This window comes from Somniosus microcephalus, chromosome 6 (assembly GCF_052327205.1).
Source record: "Somniosus microcephalus isolate GS21.2 chromosome 6, FLI_Smic_1.0, whole genome shotgun sequence".
In the NCBI taxonomy this organism is placed as follows: domain Eukaryota; kingdom Metazoa; phylum Chordata; class Chondrichthyes; order Squaliformes; family Somniosidae; genus Somniosus; species Somniosus microcephalus.
The window spans coordinates 226,673,716-226,693,906 of record NC_140992.1 but is presented as its reverse complement, the minus strand read 5'-3'; the positions used below and the strand labels follow the sequence as shown (position 1 = coordinate 226,693,906).

Sequence of the window (20,191 nt, the reverse complement as noted above, 5' to 3'; positions counted from 1 at the left end):
TGTCACAGAAAAAACAGATTTCAGAGACTGAGCAAGCCTTTGCAGATATTGAGATAGGAACACAGGGCACAGTGCTTAAGTTTAAACTAGACACTGGAGCTCAGGTTAATGTAATTCCTCTGAGTGAGTATCACAGCTTGAAGGATGAGTGTGAGCTACAGCCCACCTCATGCAAACTGACCAGCTATGGGGGTGAGCGGCTCATTGTAAAAGGCACATGTGTGATGAAATGCAAGTACAAAGAAAGCGACATGATGTTGGACTTTTACATTGTAGACACTCAAGCACCTCCAGTGCTAGGTCTAAAGGCATGTTTAGATATGGACCTCATCAAGCTAGTGCTATCATTGACAGCACCAGTTGAGAAGCAGACAGTCATGGAGGAGTTTGCTGATGTTTTCAAAGGAATCGGACTATTCCCAGGTGAATGCACTATTCACCTTGACCCAGCAGCAACCCCTGTGGTTTGTCCACCAAGAAGGATACCCCTTGCTCTACGTAGTCGCCTGAAGGAGGAGCTGCAGAACATGGAGAATAGAGAAATCATCGTCCAGGAAACAGAACCGACAGAATGGGTCAACGCGTTAGTAGTGGTTGAGAAACCACGTACAGGCAAGCTCAGAGTCTGTCTCGACCCCAGAGATTTGAACAAGGCTATCAAACGCCCTCACTACCCTCTACCAACGCTAGATGACATCACACCCAAGCTGGTGGGAGCACGTTACTTCAGTGTAATGGACACACGATCAGGATATTGGACTATCAAGCTCACGGAAGAGTAATCTAAGCTAACAACGTTCAACACACCATTTGGACGCTACCGATTTCTGCGTTTACCATTTGGTCTTATCTCAGCTCAGGATGAATTCCAGCGGAAGATTGATGAAACCTATGAAGGCCTCAACGGAGTAGTCGCAATCGTAGATGACATCCTCATCTATGGCAGGAATAGAGAGGAACATGACAGGAACCTCTGTGTGATGCTACAAAGATCACGGGAGAAAGGCATCTGGCTCAACCCCGAGAAAAGCATAATCGTATCCACCGAGATCAGTTATTTCGGGTATCGCCTCTCAACTGATGGCATTAAGCCGGATCCAGAGAAAATCTCCGCCATCAAGAAGGTGGAGCCGCCGAAGAACCGCGCAGAGCTAGAGACAGTACTAGGCATGGTTAACTACTTAGCCAAGTTTGCCCTGAGCCTCTCCGAAATCAACGCACCCATGCGTCAGTTGCTCAAACAATCCAATGAGTTCCTGTGGGACAAACAACATGACACAGCATTTCAGAAAATGAAAGACCTAATCACCAGAGAACCAGGACCAGTTCTTGCCTACTTTGACCCCAACAAAGAGCTCAGACTACAAGTGGACGCGTCAAAGTACGGGCTAGGCGCAGTATTACTGCAAGAACATAAGCTTATCGGCTACGCTTCCAGATCTCTCACAGACAGTGAAATCAACTATGCTCAAATCGAGAAAGAGCTATATGCAATTCTGTTTGGATGTAAGCATTTCCACCAGTACGTCTATGGCCGACAAGTCATTGTGGAATCCAACCACAAGCCCCTCGAGTCAATCATGAGGAAACCACTAGCCGCAGCTCCACCAAGGCTACAGAGAATGATCCTTCGGCTACAGAAGTACGACTTCACAATCATTCACCGTCCAGGCAAAGACATTCCTGTCACAGACACGCTCTCCAGAAAGTCTCTTAGCTACCAGGACAGCAGCCTTAGTGAAGGCATGGATGTGCAGGTGCACATGGTATACAACAGCTTACCTGTGAGTGACTCAAAACTGAAGGAGATCCGAGCAGGAACAGATAAAGATGCACAACTCACACTGCTGAGCAAAGTCATAGAAACATAGAAACATAGAAGATAGGAGCAGCTGTAGGCCATTCGGCCCCTCGAGCCTGCTCCGCCATTCAATGCGATCATGGCTGATCATCCAAATTCAGTACCTGGTCCCTGCTTTCTCCCCATACCCCTTGATCCCTTTAGCCTTAAGAAATATATCCAACTCCTTCTTGAATATATTTAATGTATTGTCCTCTACTGCCTTCTGTGGTAGAGAATTCCACAGGTTCACCAATCTCTGGGTGAAGAAATTCCTCCTCATTTCTGTCCTAAATGGCCTACCCCTTATCCTTAGATTGTGACCCCTGGTTCTGGACTCCCCGGCCATCGGGAACATCCTTCCTGCATGCAGTCTGTCCAGTCCCGTCAGAATTTTATAAGTTTCAATGAGATCCCCTCTCATTCTTCTAAACTCCAGCGAGTATAAGCCCAATCGACCCAATCTCTCCTCATAAGTCATTCCTGCCATCCCAGGTATCAGCCTGGTGAATCTTCGCTGAACTCCTTCCATGGCAAGAACATCCTTCCTCAGATAAGGCGACCAAAACTGCACACAATACTCAAAATATGGTCTCACCAAGGCCCTGTACAACTGCAGCAAGACATCCTTGTTCCTGTACTCAAACCCTCTCGCTACGAAGGCCAACATGCCATTTGCCTTCTTAACCGCCTGCTGCACCTGCATGCTTACCTTCAGCGACTGGTGCACAAGGACACCCAGGTCTCGTTGCACTTCCCCTTCTCCCAATCTATTGCCATTCAGATAATAAAATGCGTTCCTGTTTTTGCCACCAAAGTGGATAACCTCGCATTTATCCACATTATATTGCATCTGCCATGCTTTTGCCCCATCACCCAACCTGTCCAAATCATCCTGGAGTTTCTCGGCATCCTCCTCACAGCATCCACACCCACCCAGCTTTGTGTCATCTGCAAATTTGGAGATATTACATCTAGTTCCCTTGTCTAGATCATTAATATATATTGTGAATAGCTGGGGCCCAAGGACCGATCCCTGCGGTACCCCACTAGTCACTGCTTGCCACTCGGAAAAAGACCCGTTTATTCCAACTCTTTGCATTCTGTCTGCCAACCAGTTCTCTATCCAATTCAATACCTTGCCCCCAATCCCATGTGCCTTAACTTTACATGCTAATCTCTTATGCGGGACCTTATCAAAAGCCTTCTGAAAGTCCAAATACACCACATCCACTGGTTCTCCCTTATCTATTTTACCAGTTACATCCTCAAAAAATTCCAGTAGATTAGTTAAGCACAATTTACCTTGAAGGATGGCCTGAGGAAAGGAGGAAATGCCCTCAGAGCATATCTGAATTCTGGAACCACAGAGACCAACTGTCACAAATCAACAGAATCATCTTCAAAGGGGAGAAAATCATCATTCCTACCAGTCTCAGAGAAGAGATGTTGACAAAAATTCATGCTGGACATATGGGCATGGAAAAATGCAAACAAAGAGCATGTGACATTATGTTTTGGCCCGGAATGTGCAAACACATTGAGGGCATTGTCGGAAAATGTTCCATTTATCTAAAACGCCACCCATCAAATGCCAAAGAGCCCATGATACCTCACCGTATCCCAGACAGGCCCTGGCAGGTCGTGGCAACGGACCTGTTCACATGGAACAACGAGGACTACATAGTGACTGTTGATTACTACAGCAGATTTTTTGAACTGGACAAGCTTCACAGCACCACATCTGCAGCTGTGATCCACAAGCTAAAGGCAGCCTTTGCCAGGCATGGCATGGTAGAGACTTTAGTCTCAGACAATGGCCCCCAATACAAATCAAAAGAGTTCGAGTCATTTGCCAAGGCATGGGATTTCACACATGTCACATCAAGCCCACATTACCCTCAAAGTAATGGCCTTGCTAAAAAACTGTCCAGATTGCAAAAACACTCATGGATAAAGCCAAAGTGGACAAAAGAGACCCCTACGTCAGTCTCCTTGAGTACCGCAACACTCCGGTTGACAACTTCAAGTCACCAGCACAGCTGTTGATGAGCCGCAGACTTCGCTCAATCCTTCCAAGCATCAACCAGCAGCTGCAGCCAGTGGTCGTCAGCTGCAAGCAAGTGCACGCAAAACGTGTACAGAGACAGCAACACCAAAAGAGATACTATGACAGGTCAGCTAGACTACTGACGCCGCTGCACAATGGAGAATCCGTCAGAATCCAGGAGCATGACTACTGGAAGACAGCAGTCGTCATCCAGCCAGCTGACACTGAGCGATCGTATCACGTCCGTGCCCCAGAAGGACAGGTGTACCGCCGCAATCGCAGGCACCTCCTGAACACCAAGGAACAACAGCGTCATTCCGATGAGAGGATCAGTGCAACAGAGTGTGATGAACAGCACAATACACAAAACACATCATACTTACCTGAACCTAGCCTGAACCTGAATTGTTGACTGATTCAGGAGCATGCTCAGTTTCATACCACACAAGGTCGGGTCGAGAGGTCAAGCCTAGCGTTATCCTTGACTTGTGAACTGTCAAAGGGTGTAGGCGGATCACTGCCCTAAAAAAAACTGTACATCATTATTGAAACGTTGAGATGTTTTCAGTGCTAGTTAAATGCTGAGTTTATTTATATGTTTATGCTACTGAGAACATTATGTAGAAGAAAGGTTTAAAAGTAATGCATAACATTTTTCATTTAAAAGAAAGGGGATGTAACATTTGCATATTGAATTATCATTGGCCCGCAGGCATCTGTAAGGAATACCTATTATATTCACATGTGATCACATGCTGAGTTGTCATTGGCCTGCAGGCATCTGTAAGGACTACTATTGTTTTGAAGACCCAGGCTAGGGGCCCTAATGTCATGCTTTCCCCACTGGCGCTGCTATGAGTAATATCAGACCTATTGCTTAATAAAAAGAGCTAAACTGTAATACTCTGTTGTCCTGCAATTTATTATTTTTGTACAAAGTGTGCAAAACAAGACACCCACGTGGTAGTAAGGGCTGGTCCCTCAATATCGCAAAGTTATGCAGCAAGCAGCACACAACCAGAAATCTGGAAACATGGTCAGGGTGAACTGCAGAACACTTCCCGAGTGGACCAGGCAGCGGAAGCATTACCTGAGCACGCTGATGGTCTGCTCAATGTTATTTCTGGTGCTGGCATGGCTCTCATTATAGGCCAGGTTCCTGTTAGGAGTTAGGAGCCATGTCTGGAGGGGATATCCCTAGTCGCCAAGTAGCCAGCCTGTGACCTGTTGGCCTCATTTGAATAAAGGCAGCACAGAGGACTGGCGCAGGCTGAATGAATCGTAACTCTGTTAGGAAACCGAGCACAGGCCTACATGATGCATTGCCTGTGGTCGCAAACAAGCTGCACATTTAGGGGCTGAATTCCTTTTCTATTGAGAAAGATGCCAGGCTGGTGATGGGGAGTACGTAGGGCAATATGGCTGCAGACTATGGCACCTTGGACCTAAGCCTGTAATGCGGGCAAAGCCTAGTGCTCTCTCATCCTGCTGTATTCCTTCTGGTCTTGGTCATCTCCTCAATACACCGGTGCACAGCAAACCACGAGATGCCGCTGATGTCACCTGCTGCAGCCTGGAATGATCCTGTGCGAAAAAGCTAAGGGCTACGGTGAGCTTGACAGCCACAGGCAGTTCTGTCCATGCACTGGTTTGGGCTTTGAGTTGTGGCTGCAGCAGGTGACATATCTCGGTGATGGCCTCCATAGTGAAGTACAAGCACCTCACCAGTGCTCCCCCCAATTTTAAATTTGGGTGCGCGGTCCCTTTAACAGGCTGCATGGCCCATTCAAAGTTTCGTGCATGCGCTAAATTTCACATTGTAAAAGCGGGTCCCAGGCTGCTCAGGACTGGCAGACGGCAGGGATTGTTGCACCTCACACATTGCTCCTCATTGAAGTTGAGGTATGAGAAGTGGTCCCTGAAGACCCACTGTGGGTATGGCCCCCTTTGCAGTGCCCTCCCCTTCCCCCTTCTCCCAGCTGCTCCTGCTGTCTCCTGTCTTCTTCGCTGCTCCCCCTCCTCCTCCAGCTCCAAAGACAGGCCTACCAGACCATCCATGACTGGAATAAACTGTTTCCAAAGCAGTCAAAAACAGTCCAGCAGCAGCACAAATTTGTTTCCAGAAGTCAGAATCATTTGAATGGAAAGAATATCCAGAAACAGGCTCAGATGTTAACCAGCAGCCTAAAAAGGACAAACCCCCAGCAACTAACCTGTATGGAGTGTGTAGTGTCTGAGTATCAATAACACACGGACTGCAGGAGAACAATAATAACAGGTATTTACTGAACAGAGGGTAAGCTTAAACTGAAAGTACAGAAGCCTGCTATGGCTTTATATACAGGTGTGGTCACTGCCGGTACTACAGTATAAAATCAGTTCTCTCTTAAAGGTACATACACAACAATTCCTCCCCTTTTAGATAAACAGTACATAACATTCATTTAACAATTAAATAATAACTATTTACAATTACAATTTTCTCTGTACTATATACATCAACTGAAATAATAATTTATAAGTTCAGTCTTTGAGGAGGCTTCCTGATCCTGACTGGATAGTGCCTTTCTCGAGTATCCTGTTCTTGCGGCGGAGTCGATTCTGGCTCATTGTCATTGGTTGGTTCGTCAGCTTCCAATACCACTGATTCTGAGGTAGACGCAATCTGTACTTTGGGTTCATTACCACGTGCACATGCTCGTGGTATGGGTTTGGCTTGTTCCTGTGACTCTAGAAACTGGTCAGCATGGCATCTCACGATGCTCTCTCCAACGTCCACTGTGTACATTAGTGGTCCCTGCTGTGTGCATATCGTTCCTGACTGCCATTTTTCTGTTCGGTAGTCGCTGGCCAAGACTGGTTGCCCTATCTTGAAGCTCCTGGTTGGCTTCTCATTGATGTGCTGGAATTGCTTATCCTCAACATCTCGTCTTATGTTTGGTTTGAGCAAATCCAGGCGACATCTTAGCCTTCGGTTGAAGAACATTATGGCTGGAGCTTGGTTGGTGACTGCATGTGTCGCATTCCGGTAAGCAAACAAGAAATTATCCACCTTGTGTTGTAGTGGTATGTCATCGTTATACATCACCTTTATTGCCTTTTTAAAGGTCTGAACAAACCTCTCAGCCAATCCATTTGTGGCTGGATGATATGGGGCGGATGTGTAATGTTTCACCCCATTATTCCTCAGGAACCTCCGGAGATCCTCGGACACAAACTGTAGTCCATTGTCTGAGCAAATCTGTTCTGGCAAGCCATTCCTGGCGAAGATGGTCCGTAGGACTGCAATAGTTTTCTCCGTGGTGGTGGAGGACATTTTGATGACCTCTGGCCATTTCGAATGGGCATCCACGGCGATTAAAAACATTGACTCCATAAATGGACCAGCAAACTCAATGTGTACCCGTTGCCATGGAGATGAGGGCCACTCCCATGGGTGTAGCGGGGCCTGTGGTGGAGCGTTTTGGACCTTCTGCCATCCTGTGCATCTCTTGGTCATATCCTTGATTTCTTTATCGATTCCCGGCCACCACACAAACGCCCTGGCTAGGCTCTTCATTTTTACCCCTCCCAGATGACCCTCATGAAGCTCAATGAGCACTCTATCTCTCAACTTGGGTGGAATTACCACTCGGGATCCACACATCAAGGTCCCCCGGCACACTGACAGCTGTTCTTTCCTTGGCGAGAATGCTGGCAACAGTGAGTCGCCATGTGCTGGCCATCCTTTCACCGTCAAATCATAGACCCAAGAGAGTGTCGGGTCATTTCGGGTTTCCTTCTCTATACTTGAGTTTGTAACAGGTAGACATTCGACTATGGTCGAATGGAATATCTCAACAGGGTCCACTGCAGGTGCTTCCTCCACCGTAGGCAACGGTAGGCACGACAGCCCATCAGCGTTTCCATGCTGTTTCGTACCCTTGTACTCTATGTCGTACTGATGTGCCCCTAGAAAAAGTGACCATCTTTGCAGCCGTTGTGCCGTCATCACCGGAACGCCCTTCTTTGGGTTAAAAATGGAGACCAGAGGCTGATGATCAGTCAGTAGGGTGAATTTCTGCCCATGCAGATAGTGATTGAACTTCTTCACCCCCCACACCAGGCTGAGGGCCTCCTTGTCAATCTGGGCGGTTACGCTTGGCTGAGGTTAACGAGCGCGATGCAAAGGCTATTGGCCTCTCTGAACCGTCAAGGAATTTGTGTGACAGCACCGCTCCAATGCCGTAGGGAGATGCATCACATGCCAACCGAATTGGTAGTGTTGGATTGTAGTGGGCCAATACTTCTTTTGAAGTGATTAGGCATTTACATTTCTGAAAGGCACGCTTACACTCATCACTCCATTTCCATGTTACTCCAGTTTGCAGCAGGGCGTTCAGTGGGTGCAGAATTGTAGATAAATTTGGCAAGAACTTATGGTAGTAGTTCACCAACCCGAGGAACGACCTCAGTTGCGACACATAATAATAATAATAATATTAATCAACTTTAATGTCATTGTTAGTGCACAAGTGCAGTACAATGAAATGTACACTCTCGGCTGGCATAGTGGTTAGCACTGTTGCCTCACAGCGCCAGGGACCCAGGTTCAAATCCGGCCTCGGGTGACTGTCTGTGTGGAGTTTGCACATTCTCCCCGTGTTTGCGTGGGTTTCCTCCGGGTGCTCCGGTTTCCTCCCACAGTCCAAAGATGTGCGGGTTAGGTTGATTGGCCATGATAAAAATTGCCCTTAGTGTTAGGGGGGATTAAATATGTGGGGTTACGGGGTTACGGGGATAGGGCTTGGGTGGGATGGCTGTCGGTGTAGGGACTGGATGCTAGGGTTTGGATGATCAGCCATGATCTCGTTGAATGGCGGCGCAGGCTCGAAGGTCCGAATGGCCTACTCCTGCTCCTATCTTCTATGTTTCTATGTTTATTAAGATATTTAACATTCAACATTCATTTGGCTTGTAATACATAAACATAAACATAATAAAGTGCATTGACAGATGTGCAGGCTTTAGAGTTTATTTGTAGAGTTCAGTAGGATGACAGCCCTGGGAAAGAAGCTGTTCCTAAATCTGGTCGTTCGGGTGCGAATGCATCTGTAGCGTCTCCCAGTTGGCAGGGGGGCGAACAAACTGTGGCTGGGGTGGGTAGGGTCTTTGATGATGGTCAGTGACCTCCGTAAACAGCGTTTCTGGTAGATGTTCTCTATGGTCGGTAGCCGGGTGCCGGTAATGCGTTGGGCAGTTTTTACTACCCGCTGCAGGGCTTTCCGGTCATAGGAGCTACAGCTGCCATACCACACTGTGATACAATTCGTCAGGATGCTCTCTATTGTGCAGCGGTAAAAGTTAGAGAGGATCAGGGGTGACAGGTTACATCCCTTCAGCCTCCTTAGGAAATATAGGCGCTGCTGGGCTTTCTTCACCAAAGAGGAGGTATTGAGGGACCAGGAGAGGTCTTCCGTGATGTGGACTCCGAGGAACTTAAAGCTGTCCACCCTTTCCACCACAGCCCCATGGATGTGGATGGGGGTGTGACTTCCGCCTTTAGACTTCCTGAAGTCCACAATGATTTCCTTGGTTTTCTTGATGTTAAGGGCCAGGTTGTTATCGGCGCACCACTTCACGAGATGCTGGACCTCCTCTTCCCGGTGCTGGAGCCTTGACTACTGCCTCAATCTTGTCCAAATAACATTGGGTCCCCGGGATCCCTTGCAGGACTTGTTCCATCACCCTCTGCCAAATAGCCGGGGTTGATGCTACCCCGAAAAGCAGTCGGTTGTACTGGTAAAGACCTTTGTGAGTGTTTATCGTGAGGTATTTCCTAGATGCTTTTTCCACCTCCATTTGTAGATACGCTTGGGCCAGATCAATCTTCGTAAAGCGTTTCCCTCCAGATAGTGAGGCGAAAATATCTTCTATCTGTGGCAGTGGATATTGTACTGTGTGCAGGACTGGGTTCACAGTTACCTTGAAGTCCCCACAGATGCGAACCTTCTTCGGCTCCCCAGGCGTGCTGCTCAATGATTTCTTCATTACAGGAACGATGGGTGTGGCCCACTCGCTCCAGTCCACCTTGGACAGCACACCTGAATGCTCCAGACTCTCCAGCTCTGCTTCAACGGCTGGGCGGATCGCGTACGGTACCGGTCTGGCGTTAAAAAATTTTGGGTTTGCGTTATCTTCGATTTTTATCGTTGCCGTTACTCCTTTTAGAGTCCCAAGCCCTTGTTGGAACACCTCTTTCGCATCAGTTAGAATTTTTGAGTCGTCCAGGTGTGACGTCGTCATCCTTTTTGTCAGTCACAGTTAGCGCCTGAATGGAATGCCAATCCAATTGTATTTTTTGGATCCATTCATGTCCCAATAATAGTGGTCCTCCATCTTGTAGTATATATAGATACAGTTTCTGTGTTTCCTTGCCGTTGTATTTAACTGGCACCCTTATTTTTCCTCTGGGGTAGACTTTTTGCCCCATGTATGTCTTCAATACAATGGACGTGTCCTTCAAGGGTATGTGTGAGAATAGCCGCTCATAGTCTCGTCGATTCATGACAGTTAGGGCTGATCCTGTGTCCAATTCCATCTTTACTTGGGACCCTGCTATCATGAGGGTGACCCAAATGGTTTGGTGATCCTCCTTTGCGATCACGTTGTATAACTTTAGACAACTTAGTCTCCTGCTCCCGGAGTCATTATCACTCTCCTGATCATCTGAACTACTGTCTGTCATTTTTTTTACTTTCTTGTACTTTTCCTTAGTAGTTCTTTTAGTGTTGGTTTTCTTTCCCGACCTGCAGACTCTTGCTACGTGTCCCATTTTCCCACATTGCCTGCATACTTTGTCCTTAAACCAGCAGTCCTTCTGATCATGGGTTGTTCTGCTGCAGCGATAGCACTTTTCTGCTCCATATGCCATTTCGTTAGCGCTGTATTCTTGTGGTTTCTGTTGTATTTCCGCAGCTCCCCGTGCTGCTGCTTCGTAGGATACTGCCACGCTGAAAGCCTGTTCTAGCGTCAGGTCCTTTTCCGAAAGTAGTCGTTTCTGGGTTCCTTCACTCTGGAGCCCGCAGACAAACTTATCCCTTAAGGTGTCTGCCAGTCCTGCTCCGAACTGGCAGTGCTTCGATAACTTGCGTAGTTCCGTAAGATAGTCAGCATTGCTCTCATCTTTGTGCTGGTTTCTTTTATGGAACTTGAATCTTTCTGCTATCAGCAGCGGTGTAGGGTTTAGGTGTTCCTGTAAGATATTAACAATCTCTTCAAAACTTTTCTCCATTGGTTTAGCTGGGATAATTAAATTCCGCAATAGGCCGTACGTTCTTGTGCCCATCAAATTGAATAATACCGACGCCTTCTTTCCATCGGCCACCTCATTTGCCTTGCAGTACACTTCAATTCTTTCCACATACGTGGTCTAGTCTTCTACCTCATTGTCGAAAGCAGTGATACTGCCACTCTTCGGCATCTTGGGTGGTTTAAAATGGCGCCTCCCGCGCTTTTCCTTCTTCCCCAATGGAATAAAATGGCGCCTCCCGTGCTTTTCCTTCTTCCCCTTGCTGCCACGCTGCTCCTAGCGTTCTACAGGGTAATGGCGGCGATCCGCCGCTTCGGCGCATCTCACTTTTCCTTCCCCTCGTTTTATTTTCTCTACGCTGCCCGGTTCTTGAGCACCGACCGCGCCCTGTGCGCTCTACCCTCTCTCTCTCTCTTTTCCTCCCGACGACGCTGCACGGCCCCTTTGCAGAGCCGCTCGATCGAGCTCAAGCCCGCCGCAGTCCGGAAGGGTCAGCGTACTACCTGCTACCAGCACGATTTGCTGGAACACCTCAACTGGGGAGCCAAGCCCAGCTCTCCACAGCCTCCCCTGCAATTCTCCGAACTCCGATGGATCCCTGGGCGGTTGCCCACGGTCGACACCCATTGCTTTGACTTCGACCTCCAAGAAGCTTCGTTTCAGGGAAAGATCCCTATGAGATGATGCAGTACTGCAGGTGAGTTCGAACCTGCTCGTCGCCAGTATTGTGTCCGAGTATCAATAATACACAGACTGCAGGAGAACAATAAAAGCAGGTATTTACTGAAGAGAGGGTAAGCTTAAACTGAAAGTACAGAAGCCTGCTATGGCTTTATATACAGGTGTGGTCACTGCTGGTACTACAGTATAAAATCAGTTCTCTCTTAAAGGTACATACACAACAGCGTGGATGAGCCCTTTAAATAGCGGTCCTGCAGGATCCTTGCTAACTGTTAGCGTCATGTATTCTCTACTGGCCATGATCTTCCAATCCTCCTTAGATATGGGGCTGGTGCCAGAGGACTGCAGAATTGCAAATGTTATACCATTGGAGGAAGGTACACAGTGGTGTTCCCCAGGGGTCGGTACTAGGACCACTGCTTTTCTTGGTGACTTCGACTTGGGTGTACAGGGCAAAATTTCAAAATTTTAAGTTAACAAAACTTGGAAGTATAGTGAACAGTGAGGAGGATGGTGATAGACTTCAAGAAGACATAGACAGGCTGGTGGAATGGGCGGACAAGTAGCAGATTAATTTTAACGCAGAAAAGTGTGAAGTGATACTCTTTGGTAGGAATAATGAGGAGAGGCAATATAAACTAAAGGGTACAGTTCTAAAGAGGGTGCATGAACAGAGAGACCTGGGGGTATATGTGCACAAATTGTTGAAGGTGGCAGGGCAGGTTGAGAAAGCGGTTAAAAAAATATACGGTATCCTGAGCTTCATAAATAGAGGCATAGAGTATAAAAGCAAGGAAATTATCATGAACCTTTATAAAACACTGGTTTGGCCTCAACTGGAGTATTGTGTCTAATTCTGGGCACCGCATTTTAGGAAGGATGTAATGGCCTTAGAGAGGGTGCAGAAAAGATTTACAGGAATGGTTCCAAGGATGAGGGACTTTAGTTACGTGGATTGACTGGAGAAGCTGGGGTTGTTCTCCTTAGAGCAGAGAAGGTTGAGAGGAGATTTGATAGCGGTGTTCAAAATCATGAGGGATCTAGACAGAGCATATAGAGAGAAACTGTTCCCATCGGCAGAAGGGTCGAGAACCAGAGGACACAGATTTAAGGTGGTTGGCAGAAGAACCAAAGGCGACATGAGGAAAAACCTTTTTATGCAGCAAGTGGTTAGGATCTGGAATTCACTGCCTGAAAGGGTGGTGGAGGCAGATTCAATAGTGGCTTTCAAAAGGGAATTGGATAGGTACCTGAAGGAAAAACATTTGCAGGGCTACGGGGGAAGGGCGGGGGAGTGGGACTAGCTGAAGTGCTCTTGCAGAGAGCCGGCACAGGCTCGACGGGCTGAATGCTGTAACCATTCTATGATTCTATGATTCTTAGGCAAGTTTATTACGTGGTGAGTCAGGTGCTGGAGCAGACCAATTTCCCTAAAGCAAGCATAGGACCCTTATTTTAATATTATAATGAGGCTTTTCCATACTTCTGGCATGCCCTGAATGCCATGGGAGCAGTTTGAGGCAATATGGCGGGCAGCACACCTCTGGTGCAGGATGTGCGGGCGCGCACATACCCCCCACAAGATTTGTAAGGGGTGGTGTGTGTGTGGTCAGCTTTGCCTCTGACTCCTGAGCGGTTCAAATCGCTCCCACTCCTTTGGTTCTAGGCCTGGACTTATTTGGGGGTTGTAATGAAATTGCAGCAGACAACTGAATTTGATACAAGAACTTTGGTTTTTATTTGAGAAGGAAAAATACAATACAATAATCTTATCACTCTAAAAGGGGGAACACTTCGGAATATATGAGGGAGAATAACAATAGACAGAATACTTCACCCCTCCCAATCCCACTACACTGACTATGTTGGACTCCAGAGGACCAGGAAAAATGCTCACCAAATGCAGGAATAGTTTGTCGAGTGGAAAAACTTGCAGATCTTCAGTTTCTTCCGACTTGGTTTCTTGTTGGTCGCGGTGGCCCAATATTACCTAGTTGTTCATAATATTGTTGTTTGTTTGTTTCTTGGGGCCCTTGGTTGCCGCGATTCCTTTCCGTTGTTCTTCCGTCGGTTGATTGTCCCGAGGCTGATGTGTCCTTCGAATGAGCTGTGCCTCTGTCGTTGTTCCGAAAAGACTGTCTGTCCGAATGAACTGTTCCTTCAATTCACTGACTGTCCGACTGACTGACTGTGTGAAAAAGCAGGCCTCAATTATACCATTTGAGGCTTTGCTTATCTGCCCGCCAAATCTTCTCTGGTCCATTGTTAATTTTGGCGGGCTTGTTAACTTTAATAGTTTTAAAATTCTTTAACAAGTTCCGGGCTGGTCCCATCTACTTTTAATTGACTTAAGTTGGTGTAAACTAGTTTCGGGATGGTTCGTCGAAACTTAAATTATTGTTTAATGGCTGTTTAAACTTTTGTCCGATTAGTGAGTTTTTGTCTTCACCTGCTGGGGTCAGGGTCTCTTTTGTTGATCAGTGGCATGTACTGTATTATTCATATTCTTGATGGCTCTGTATCTTTGGCGGGAACTGTCCTTCCGTAGGCCTATTGTCATTATGTATGAATGCCTGAGACAGTCCAGAACATTCCCAGACAATCTGACCTATGCCAATACTCAAACTATTTGTTTTACAGGGGCCTATCCCAACTCCTTTGTCGCAGCCTTCCACAGGCCTGGACATGCCTTTTTTTAAAAATAGCCAAAATCCTGGGGTTTTGACTTTAAGCCCCTTTTGGCCCAATATTCTTTTAAACAGTCCAAAAATCTCTTCCCTTCTTGGTTTGGGGGAATCTGTAGAATTTTGCGAACCTTACACTTTGGACCCTCAGGTGCCCGTTTTAAGCCAGTAAAACAGGCGTAGTACAATCAAAATTATAGGCCGCAATACCCAGGTAAAACCATCAGCTCTGCAAAAAAAATCTTGTGGTATTTGTTAATGTGACTGTTAGCCTTGGCTAAGTGATAACACTCTCACCTCTGAGTCAGAAGGTTGTGAGTGCAAGCCCCACTCTAGAGACTTGAGCACATAATCTAGCCTGGCACTTCAGCACCATACTGAGGGAGTGCTGCACTGTTAGAGGTGCCATCTTCCAGATGAGTTGTTAAACCGGAACTTTGTCCGCCTTTTCAGGTGGACGTAAAAGATCCCGGGGCGCTATTCGAAGAAGAGCAGGGGAGTTCTCCTGGTGCCCTGACCAGCATTTATCCCTCAAAATCAACAGCTCAAACAAATGATCTGATCAATTTATTTCATTGCTATTTGTGGGACCTTTCTATGCACAAAATGGCTGTTGTGTTTCCTACATTACAACAGTGACTACACTTCAAAGTTCTTCATTGGCTGTAAAGCACTTTTGGACATCTTGCGGTCGTGAAAGGCATTATACAAATGCAGTTTTTTCTTTCTTTTAATGCTTCTCTTGGGACAAATGGAAACAGATATCATGGCTTGCTTGATTGACCGATTGAGAATGGATTTGACAAATCCAATTACACATGGTGGACTGGCTATTGCCTAGCACATCACCAACAGGGTAATGGAAAGAATCAGCATAGAAGTTCAGGGCAGCCAGTGGCAAACGTGTACTCATGTGTGACTCACTCTCCAAATCTGCCTGAAGTTTAGCACATTAATCTACAAGACGATTACTGAGGCAAAAGTACTTCTGGCATTGCTCATTGCAAAAGTTTGTAAAGCTGAAACATACAGTAAAGATATCGCGGGCAAAATTCAATAGCCCCCCAAAACGGGTGCGGGGATCGTGATGCCCGATTAACACATGCCCGTTGCTTCTGATGCAGGCAGCACACCAACTTCATGCTGCCAGCTAATTTGCATGATTGCTGCGTGCAGCCAGTGCTAACTGCACTGTTGAGTGACTGCATGCCTCAGCAGGGGGCCCAAGGATTGTGCGAGACTAGCACCACTTAAAGCTAGCCTGCACTACGTAAAGCTAGCCTGCACTACGTAAAACTAGCCTGCACCTCTTCAAGGGGCGGTGCATTCTGGCTACAGAAGGTGTTGTAACTGTTTGTGGAAGAGAGTCTGAGCAGGAAGAAAAGTGAATTATAGTGCAACATGGGAGAGAATGGGCTTCAAGGTTCTCTGATGCTCCACTGGTGAACTTGGTGGAGGAGGTGGAAGAGGAGGAGAGAGATCCTCTATCCACAAGGATTAGGAGGCTCTCCAGAAAAACTCTGCGAAGGCAGTGAGACTATGGCTGTCAATGCCAGGAGTCATGCCCCGAGGACCTGGATGCAGTGCCGCAAGAAGTTCAATGGCCTCACACGAGTGGTCAATGTCAGTGAATTCATCTTCAAATGCAATATCCCACCAACTGCACCACTAGCCTCAGCCACTGCTCAATGCACCACACCCCCATCACTCACCTACCAACAATCTCTAACAATCATGACTCATACCTCACCCTCACACACTTAGCACTGCTGCAAGCCTTACACCCACATCTCACAGCTTGCACACACTGGCACACATTCAACCATGACAGCCACATCACCCAAACATATTGCACCACACTCACTGACGCACTTCCCTCTCTCTTGTAGGAGAAGGTGGTGCACAACCGGAGGCAGCAGGAGCTGACCGGAGGGCGAGAGGCACGGCTGCATATCCTTACCCCGATGGAGGAGACTGTGGTCGCCATCATTGGAGTGGCCATCGCTGAGGCCGTGGCCAGCAACGGGGCTGAAACCATCGAAGATGACGGTATCCTCATACCTAATCCTCCTTCTCATATCCCACTTCCCCCTCATTCCACAATCTCTTCTGATTTACAAGTTGCAAATGGTGTAGGCATGCACATCTTGCTTCCCCCACCCTTACCACAACATTACCCTTGTGCCTTTCTCCTTTCAAATAGCCAATAGCTGCAACCTGGCCAGGCAGTGGTGGGAGAGCAACAGGTGGAAGAGCAGGAAGACAGTTATGAAGAAGACACACCGTCACTCGATTTCACACTCGCAGCCACCAGCTCAGATACTGACACTCCGCGTACTTTAGAGAATAGCTTAGAAGCGGGATCTGCATGTGGTGATACACCAGGCACGTATGGCCTGCAGCCAGGGCATGGGACAAGGGTAGCGCAGGTGCCAACTCAGGAGGGAGAGGTCGCACACGTGTTCTGCTGCAGAGGACTCAGATGAGTACTTCGATGGGGCGGGCTACAGAAGAAGGCTGATGGGTATACCCAATGAAATGCTTGGTGCATTACCAGGCCTGCCAGAAAGCCTGCGTGCAATGCCAAGGAGCATGGAAGAGTCCAACACCAACTTGGCACAGGGCTTTGCACAAAGCTTGGAGCCCATCCTTTGCAGCATGGAAGTGGTGGCCAACTCTATTCGTACACTTGCGGACCCAACCATGATGCAGCATCTGATGGCCGATGTCTCAGCTTCCATTGCAGCACAAGCAGAAACCACCCAATGTTTGAGTGCTGCAGCGGAAGCTCAGACTTCTGTAATGAAAGGCCAGCTTGCTGCCATGTAAACTCAGACTGCTCTCATGCAAGCTGAGCTTGCTGTCACGCAAGCCCAGACTGCTGCCATCATGGCTGTGGATACCAGTGTTGAAAGGGGCTTGCCAGGAGTCCCAGCAGTCTGGCAATCATTCCTCCAACAGATTACTAAGATTGCTGAGGCGCCACCCCGGGGGAGTGGCAGTGGTTCCATGAAGCACAAACCTGCTGTCCTCTCTCAGGATGACAGCATTCTGACACCACTGCCACTCTGCCAGTGCCCTTGCTGTTGCCTGTCAGCCAGCCAGCCCAGACTGCTGCCACCCAGGCCAAGATGGTGCAGTCCAAAGCTGGGCCTTTTAGGCGCAGAGCTGCTCAAGGTCATTCTCCAAGGCTGTCTGCAGTGTCTCCGCTACTGAGAGGCCCCTTGGGTCGGAGCGATCATAATATGATAGAATTCTTCATTAAGATGGAGAATGAAATAGTTGACTCAGAGACAAGGGTCCTCAATTTAAATAAAGGAAACTACGACGGTCTGAGGAGCGAGTTGGGTAGAATTGATTGGGGAATGGCACTCAAAGGGTTGACGGTGGGTAGGCAATGGCAAACATTCAAAGACTGAATGGTTGAGCTACAGAATTTGTTCATCCCAGCTTGGCATAAAAATAAAACAAAAAAGGTGACTCAACCGTGGCTAACAAGGGAAATTAGGGATAGCATAAGATCCAAGGAGAGGACATATAAATTGGCTAGAAAAAGCAATACTCCTGAGGATTGGGAGCAGTTTAGGATTCAACAAAGGAGGACAAAGGGATTAATTAAGAAAGGGAAAATAGAATATGAGAGTAAGCTTTCAGGCAACATAAAAACTGACTGTAAAAGCTTTTATAGATATGTAAAGAGAAAAAGATTGGTGAAGTCAAGCGTAGGTCCCTTACAGTCAGAATCAGGGGAATATATAATGGGAAACAAGGAAATGGCAGACCAACTAAATACATACTTTGGTTCTGTCTTCACAAAGGAGGACACAAATAACCTCCCAGAGATGCCAGAGAACATAGGGTCTAATGAGAGGGAGGAACTGAAAGAAATCAGTATTTGTAGGGAAATGGTGTTAGGAAAATTGATGGGGCTGAAGGCCGATAAATCCCCAGGGCCTGCGGGTCTACATCCCAGGGTACTTAAGGAAGTGGCCCTAGAGATAGTAGCTGCATTGCTGGTCATCTTCCAGAACTCGTTAGACTCTGGAACAGTACCCATGGATTGGAGGGTAGCTAATGTTACCCCACTATTCAAAAAAGGTGGTAGAGAAAAAGTCGGGAATTATAGACCGGTAAGCCTGACATCGGTAGTGGGGAAAATGCTAGAGTCTATTATAAAAGATGTAATAGCAGAGCACTTGGAAAGCAGTGACAGGATCGGACAAAGTCAACATGGATTTACAAAAGGTAAATCATGCTTGACTAATCTACTGGAATTTTTTGAGGATGTAACTGGTAAAATAGATGAGGGAGAACCAGTGGATGTGGTGTATTTGGACTTTCAGAAGGCTTTCGATAAGGTCCCACATAAGAGATTAGCATGCAAAATTAAGGCACATGAGATTGGGGGCAAGGTATTGACTTGGATAGAGAACTGGTTGGCGGACAGAAAGCAAAGAGTTGGAATAAACGGGTCATTTTCCGAGTGGCAGGCAGTGACTAGTGGGGTACCGCAAGGATCGGTCCTAGGACCCCAGCTGTTCACAATATATATTAATGATCTGGACGAGGGAATTGGATGTAATATCTCCAAATTTGCGGACGACACAAAGCTGGGTGGGAGGGTAAGCTGTGAGGAGGATGTCGTGAAACTCCAGTACGATTTGGACAGGTTGGCTGATTGGGCAGAAACATGGCAAATGCACTATAATGTGGATAAATGTGAGGTTATCCACTTTGGTGGCAAAAACAGGAAGGCAGATTATTATTTGAATGGCAATAGATTGGGAGAAGGGGCAGTCCAACGAGACCTGGGTGTTCTTGTGCACCAGTCGCTGAAGGTAAGCATGCAGGTGCAGCAGACGGTTAAGAAGGCAAATGGTATGTTGGCCTTCGTAGCAAGAGTGTTCGATTACAAGAACAAGGATGTCTTGCTGCAGTTGTACAGGGCCTTGGTGAGACCGCACCTTGAGTATTGTGTGCAGTTTTGGTCGCCTTATCTGAGGATGGATGATCTTGCCATGGAGGGAGTGCAGCGAAGATTCACCAGGCTGATACCTGGGATGGCAGGAATGACGTACGAGGAGAGATTGTGTCGATTGGGCTTATACCCACTGGAGTTTAGAAGATTGAGAGGGGATCTCATCGAAACTTATAAAATTCTGTCAGGTCTGGACAGACTAGATGCAGGAAGGATGTTTCTGATGGCCGGGGAGTCCAGAACCAGGGGTCATAGTCTAAGGATAAGGGGTAAGCCATTTAGGACTGAAATGAGGAGGAATTTCTTCACCCAGAGAGTGGTGAACCTGTGGAATTCTCTGCCACAGATGGCGGTGGAGGCCAGTTCATTAAATATATTCAAGAAAGAGTTGGATATATTTCTTGAGGCTAAAGGGATCAAGGGATATGGGGAGAAGGCAGGGACAGGGTACTGAATTTGGATGATCAGCCATGATCTCATTGAATGGCGGAGCAGGCTCGAAGGGCCGAATGGCCTACTCCTGCTCCTATCTTCTATGTTTCTATGTTTCTACCAGCCATGCTGCAGCCACTGGGGTAGCACTGCGTAGGAGCACTAGGACAGGCAAAGGCACATGGAAGACAGGCACTAAGGGAATGCACAAGGGTGATTGGTTCACGTTTGTGTG

The 20,191-nt window shown here is 47.3% G+C and overlaps 1 pseudogene; it reads left to right on the top strand.

Annotated features, from left to right (window-relative positions):
• The first annotated feature begins 16,510 nt into the window (after positions 1-16,510).
• On the top strand, positions 16,511-17,762 carry LOC147116493 (uncharacterized; annotated as a pseudogene).
• Positions 17,763-20,191: the final 2,429 nt, after the last annotated feature.